We start from the raw sequence: 6,890 nt of genomic DNA, 5'->3' as shown, positions 1-6,890 counted from the left end.
GCATAGTTCAGGAAGAGTCTTTCTTTCATCTTATGAAGCATCTGTGAAATCCTTACCTGCCTAGTAAGAGAGTGCAGGAGAGTCTGAGCTACAAAGTTAGATACCCTCGAAATCTCTCCAATACAAAGATTGCTTTGTGCCTTTTTGACATAAAGATTGAAAAACTTTGCTAGTAAAGCTCACATCTCCCCTTCTGCATTAATCAGGACACAACATTTTTATCAGTGCCAAAGCCACAGTTTTCAGGTTCTGTGAGAAGAATTCACATTGGACATAAATGTTTGCTTGAACATTTTTAGTTTTCAGTCAAACAATGGGCGTGAGAGAGAAGTGAAAATGAAAATGCTCATAACTAGGACATAACTAGGACAGGGTATCCTGAGCTTTGTCCCAAGGTGCTGAAATTGAGAGGGTCCTGACAGTACTTATGCTTCAGGAGCTGGAAACAGCTTAGCTGAACACTTAGTCACCAAAAATAATTAGTTAAAATAGTAAGCTGTCATGTAATAAACTGCTTTCCCCATAGTGCCATATCCCAGGTACATTCTCCACTTCCCATCTTTAGGTCTTAGGATATCTATCCATGGGGTGCAGTGTCTTATTGTCTCTTACTATTCGACAAAATGAAATTCGTCCTTAACAGTTGATTTGAGAAGGGATTTCATAGATTTTCCTAGGTGCAAAAATACTGCTTGGGGCTCTGAATCACTATTTTTTTTTTGCATTTCTTCATCACAGATATGAAAGTTACTCTATGAATTTGATTTGATTGTATTATATCATTAAATATAATTTAGTTATCTATATTTTGTTTTTCGAATCAGACTGAAAACAGCTTAAAAATATTCTCTTGGTAACTTTCCAGATTGTCTAGTAAAGCATCCTGTAGTGAATAGGTATTCACCCAGTGTTGCAGACTACTAACTAGAACTGTGAAGGATTGACATAAGATTCAATGAGAATGTCATTGAATGATAGAATCTTAATGTTGGAAGGGACCTTGGTGGCTATTTGGTTGGAAGCATACTTGAATTGCTGTCTCTACAAAATGATTGAAAAGTGGTCACCCAATTTCTACTTTAAGACCTAACAGTAGTGAACATGAGGTGATAATAATGATGAACTGAACTCATTATCGAGTGAATCATCCCTCTGCTCTTTTGGACAACTCTACTTATTAGGAAGTTTTTACTTACATTGACCTGAAATCTGCCTTTTGGAAGCTGCTTCTCATTGTTTCTGGTTCTTCCTTCTGTGTCCAACTAGCATTCACATGGAGGTCAGATGAAGCAATACAAGGACACTCTCTAGGTTTCTCTGAAGAACTTTGGAATTGATTGTGAAACATGGGAAGCACTGGTACAGGATTATGCAGCATGGCATGCCTGCATCAAAGAAGAAGCTGTGCTCTATGAACAAAGCAGAATTGCAGTAGCTCAAAAGAAACATGAGATATACAGATTTGGAGCCATCTCCACTCCAAATGTTCATATGGACTATTTGTGCCCAACCTGTTGTAGAACCTCCAAGCTCGTATTGATCTGATCAACCATAGGTGGTCATACTGTATGCTGACCCCCAAGTAGTGATGTCATTTTGATCCTCTTGGAGAACAAAGAACAATAACCAACCCATCAGCCACCAGTATTTGTCTTTAAATACTTAAAGACTGCTGTTACATCTCCCTAAATCTTTTTTTGCATATGGCATGTTTTTGCATTTCCTTGCTCTACCAGTTGACCTATTCTAAATGCACCTCAGTAGATACAGGGACTTCCTAAAACATGAGACCTAGAACCGCACACATGTGTGGTCTGCCCAGAGCCAGACATGGCAGTTCTTTTGCTTGTCTAACCCCAGATGCCCTGTTTCTGTGAATTCTGCTTAAGTCTAGTTTAGCTTTTGTGTTTACTTTGTCACACTAATGTTGACCTTGAAATTCACCATTGATTCGCTATTCCTTCCCCATCCTGTACTTTTGAAATTTATGCATTCATTTGAAATGTAGGACTTTATATTTATCACTAGGAAATGATATCTTACAATATTTGGCAGATCATTCCAGACTGGAATAGTTTTGTATTCTGATCCTGGCATAGAAAGTGTTAGTTATCCTTCCACAGTTTTGTGTCAACTTCATATCTGATATCCGTGCCATCATAGCCTTCATCTAAGACTTTAGTAAAATTTTGAACAGAATATGGACAAGTCAAGACTTGCAATGATCCCCAAAGACCTCCTTTCAGGTTGATATTAATTACTGCCTCCACTCTGTCTTCTACTCAGCTATAAAATTGACCTTCTTGAAGTACAGGTCTGACTACATTACCTCTACCCAATAAATTCCAGTGGCTCCCTATTACCTCTGTGGGTTATGCAGGAATAATGAGGTTCCAAACAACATCAAACCTATCTTGGGGTTTAATGAGTTTATCAGCAAAGGAGCCCTACCTGCACAGGCAGGGACTTTCCAAATTGAGTTTACAGGGGACTTATATACGCTTAAACCACAAAGAAGGGGAAAGGTTTCAGGCAAAAGAGGAGAGTATATTACAAAAGCTGCTTGATTAGATAAGGTGGTGACCTAAGTGATCTAGCTGCTTTCTAGAATCAGGGAACCTTCATAGGCTCCCAGAACAGAAGATGTCACAACAGGATGTTTTTGTGGAAGGGCCATTGGGGTGGGGAGCCTGGCAAGGAGGGCTTCTAATTGGTGAGTCAATGCTTAACATAAGATGGAGAGAGTTGTACTCAGTTCACCAAAGTAGAGGGAGTTGAGGTGGCACAGTTAGGAAGACTTCATCTTCCTGAGTTCAAATCTGGCCTCAGACACTATGAGACCCTGGGCAAATCACTTAATCCTGTTTGCCTTAGTTTCCTCATCTATAAAATGAGCTGGAGAAGGAAATGGCAAACTACTCCACAATTTTTGCCAAGAAAACCCCAAATAGGGTCCTGGAGAGTGGGACATAGCTATCATGACTGAACAATAACATGATTCATACCTTCTGGATCAAATATAAAATCTTCTGTTTGGTTTTCAAAGCACCTTACATCCTGGTCCCTTTCTACCTTTCTAGTCATCTCATATCTTATTTCTCCCTAAGTGTTCTATAGTCTAGCTGCACTGGTGTTGCTATTCCTTGAACATGTGACAATCTGTCTCCTGACTCCATGCATTTTCATTGGTTATTCTCCATGCTTGGCCTCTCATTTCTGCTTCTTGGCTTTCTTGGCTTCCCTCAAGTTCCAGTTAAAATCTCCCCTTCTACATGAAGCTTTTTTCCAGTCTTCCTCCACACCAGTGCCTTCGCCCCATGATAATTTATCCTGCACGTGTCATTTGCGAACAGTTGTTGGCCTGTTGTCTCTTCCATTAGAATGTGAGCTCCTTGAGAATGGGGACTTTTACGGGTTTTTATTTTATTTTATTTATTTTTTTGCTTTCTAAAAATCCCCAGTGCTTAGCAAAGTGCTTAACGAATAGTAGGCACTTAACAAGCTTTTGTCCACTTGACTTGGACCATTCAATCAATTCAAATTCACCAGAACTATACAATAATCCTGTTTATCTCTGCATGGTTCACAACAAGAGATGTTGTCAAATACTTTGTTGAAATGCAAGCAGGAGATAACTATGGTACTGTCATGTGAGGGGAACAGAAAATAGACTTGTTCGTCTAGGACATATAGTTTATGAAGGAGAAGAGAATAACATACAAAAACCTGGTACCAAAACGTAAAGGGCTATAAAAGTCTAGTAGGTGGGGTTTCTATTTTACCCCAAGGGCAAGAGGGAATCACTAGAGCTTCTTGAGCTGGGGTGTGACAGGGCAGTTAGAACTGTGCTTCAGGAAGCACAATTATCAGTTTGGCATCTGAGTAAAGTGTGGATATGAGAGGGGTGACATTGGAAGGAGGAAAGAACAATAAGGGGGCTATTAGAATAAGCCAGGTAAGAGGTGACAAAGGCCTGAGCTAAGGTGGCGGCAGTGTAAGCAGAGAAAATGGAATGCATGCGAGTAATGTTGAAGAGGTCGAATTGATGAGACTTGGGAAGTGCTTTTATATGGAGGGTGAGAGAGAAGACAGAGTTGAATATGACTCTAAGGATGACATTTAAGTGACTGGAAGGAAGGTATATCCTCAACTGAAATAGGGAAGTTAGGAAGGGGCAGGCTTTTGGTGGGGGAGAAATATGATCACTTCTATTTTGCACACATGGTGTCTGAGATGTGCCTGGAACACAAAGTTGGAAATGTCCAATAGCCAGTCAGTGATGCCAGACTAGAGTTCAGGGGAGAGATGGGGGTTAGATATGTAGATCTGAGAGTCATTTCCATAAAGATGATGGTTGAACCCATGGGATGCGATAAGAGCACCAAGAGAAAAATGAAGAAGAGGGAGTCAACTTGGGGACTATGAACTTATTTTGAAAACATTTTGATAACTACATTTCCATCATTTGGTCCTTTGTGACCCTAGGTATTTTACGCATTTAAAACATTAGTCTGAAAAGGGCATCTATAGACTTCAACAGACTTCCAAAGGCTTCTATGACAACAAAAAAGCTTTAAAAACCCTTGGTATAGAGGGAGAAGAGAAGAGGGCTCAAGACAGAGTGCTAAGAAATAGAAGCAAAGTTCAGTAGTTCTTTCTTTCTTCCATTTACTTATCATTATCCCTTTCACTCTTAATAGCCCTCCTGTTCTTTCTTCAATCTTCCCCTTACCCCCAATTCCATTAACCAAACCAGAAGTACTTATATACCAATTAATTAGGGCCAGATTTGGTTTAGACACCTGTGGAATACTGCTAAAATTAGAGGGATCTAGGCACAGGGAAGACTGATGGGCCAAGTTTTGTTTCTGAGGCAGGTGGTATGGGAGTCAGAATTGTGGGGGAAAAGGAGACATTTTTCTTCCCCTTAAAAGACCTAACATTAAGACTCTTGATGCTGGGTAGATAAAGAACACAGCATCTTTTGTCAGCCCTGGCTTAAATGGACAAGCCAGGAGAAGACCAACATAGTACAACATCAAAGAGACTTAGCTCCTTTATCTTAGCTGAAGAGACAGTAGAACAGGTGGCCCTCTGCCTGTGTGACGTCATTCATCAGCACCAGGAAGGTTCCGTGTCTCCCCTCTTGTGTACTATGCCTCTATGACTACTATTACGGCTTTTCATTCCAGTGGTCCAACACCATGCTGTTAGCTTACAACTTTGCCACGCTCTAAAATGCAACTATCCCTAGGGGAGGCAACAAACAGTACAGAATAAGTCATTAATAAGGGCTTTTTTTTTGATAGGTGAGTGGGTAAAGACGGCAAGAGGAAACTGAACATCTGAATGCTGGGAGGGAAGTGAAGGGAGGAAGGCGCAGAGAGGCAGACGTGATTTCATAAATTTGAATATGGCCGGCCCTGCTAAGAAGGATGGGCCAGCACCCACCCCCAGCCCTTCAGTAGGTTCTTTTCATTCAATTAAATATTTTCAAACATTTTTTAATGACTTCTGTTCTTTTTTTGGTAAGAAACCAATGTTTATTTTCCATCAGCATTTTTCCAACACTATTAGAGCACCTGGGGCAAAACTTAAGACCACTCTGTGGTAGTTCCTACCCACTCAGTGGCCTGAGCAGTAGAAGCCGCAGACCAGCCCTCAGTAGCTGGCTGAGCACTCCAATCTTTCATGGAGAACTGCTGAATGGGCACAGACTACACCTGTACTCCCTCAGACCCATCTACCACTTCTGGTTGAGTAGCAGTGAATTCTGGGGCAGGTGCAGTCCATTCACCCTGAAACTCTTCCTTTGTCACTGCCTTCTCAGCTGCGGCCTGTGCTTCCTTTCCAATCTCCTCTGGATCCCTGTAGAAGTAAAGATCAGGCATAACCTCCCACAGGTGTTCATGAGAGATGGTACCAGGTACCAGGTATATGTAGGATTTCACGGGCCAGCATCCACCACATCACACCCACTGAATGAGCCCCCTTGTTGTTGCATGGAATGGCAATATCCACATAGCGAAGTGGAGAGTCTGTGTTGCGCAGTGCAGTGGTTGGGAGGTTAACATACGATACTTCAGTCAGAGGCTGGTGATGTGCCCCAGAGGGGTGAGAATCCTTGAAACCTGCCTGGATCTGGTTAGTGAAGCTGCCCAGTGTGAAATGTCCAGCAATAGGTGTGGCACCAGTGGCAGCAGCAAATTTCTGAACAGCCCGCTGGCCAGTGTTCCTGGATGAGCTGACACTAACATCAGCTGAGTTTTCAATGGCATGAGCTGCCAGCAAAAGCTTTTTCCAAGTTCTCTTCAAGTTAATGATGTAGATGCCATCGCTCTTTCTTTTGTAGATATACCATTCCATCTGGAAGTCCAAATTGGTGCCACCAGTTTCCTACAGGAAGGAATCTGAGGACATCCTCTCCCTTCATTTGCAAGACATCCAAGGCTCTGGACATTGTGAAAGTTTTCCTTTACAGTTACAACAGAAACCAAGAACAACACTGCATGGAACCCTTTTCGGGGCACTGCAGAAAGATGCCTTCTGTTCTTACAGCAGAGTCATTTGCGGATATGACTTTCCCCCACCACCCTAGAACAAGTCTTCCTTTCTAACAGACAAAACCAGTACAGCAAACCCAACAAAAGCATGCTCCATTTTGTACCAGTATCCCACTCTTTGATCCTATTTTTTAAAAAAATTTTTCTTATTTTTGTTTTCTTTTTAAAAAATCATTATTTATTTAATACTTGTAGTTTTCAGCATTAATTTTCACAAGAGTTGGAATTACAAATTTTCTCCCCATTTCTACCCTGCCCCCAAATCCAAGATGGCATATATTCTGATTGCCTTGTTGCCCAGTCAGCCCTCCCTTCTGTCACCCCACT

At 41.5% G+C, this 6,890-nt stretch overlaps 1 pseudogene; it reads right to left on the bottom strand.

Moving 5' to 3' along the window:
- Nucleotides 1-5,594: 5,594 nt before the first annotated feature.
- On the bottom strand, nucleotides 5,595-6,460 carry LOC118849807 (annotated as a pseudogene).
- Nucleotides 6,461-6,890: the final 430 nt, after the last annotated feature.

The sequence above is a fragment of the Trichosurus vulpecula genome, chromosome 5 (genome assembly GCF_011100635.1).
Source record: "Trichosurus vulpecula isolate mTriVul1 chromosome 5, mTriVul1.pri, whole genome shotgun sequence".
NCBI classification, from domain to species: domain Eukaryota; kingdom Metazoa; phylum Chordata; class Mammalia; order Diprotodontia; family Phalangeridae; genus Trichosurus; species Trichosurus vulpecula.
The sequence above is the reverse complement of the archived record's forward strand: the minus strand, read 5'-3'. Positions and strand labels throughout refer to the sequence as shown.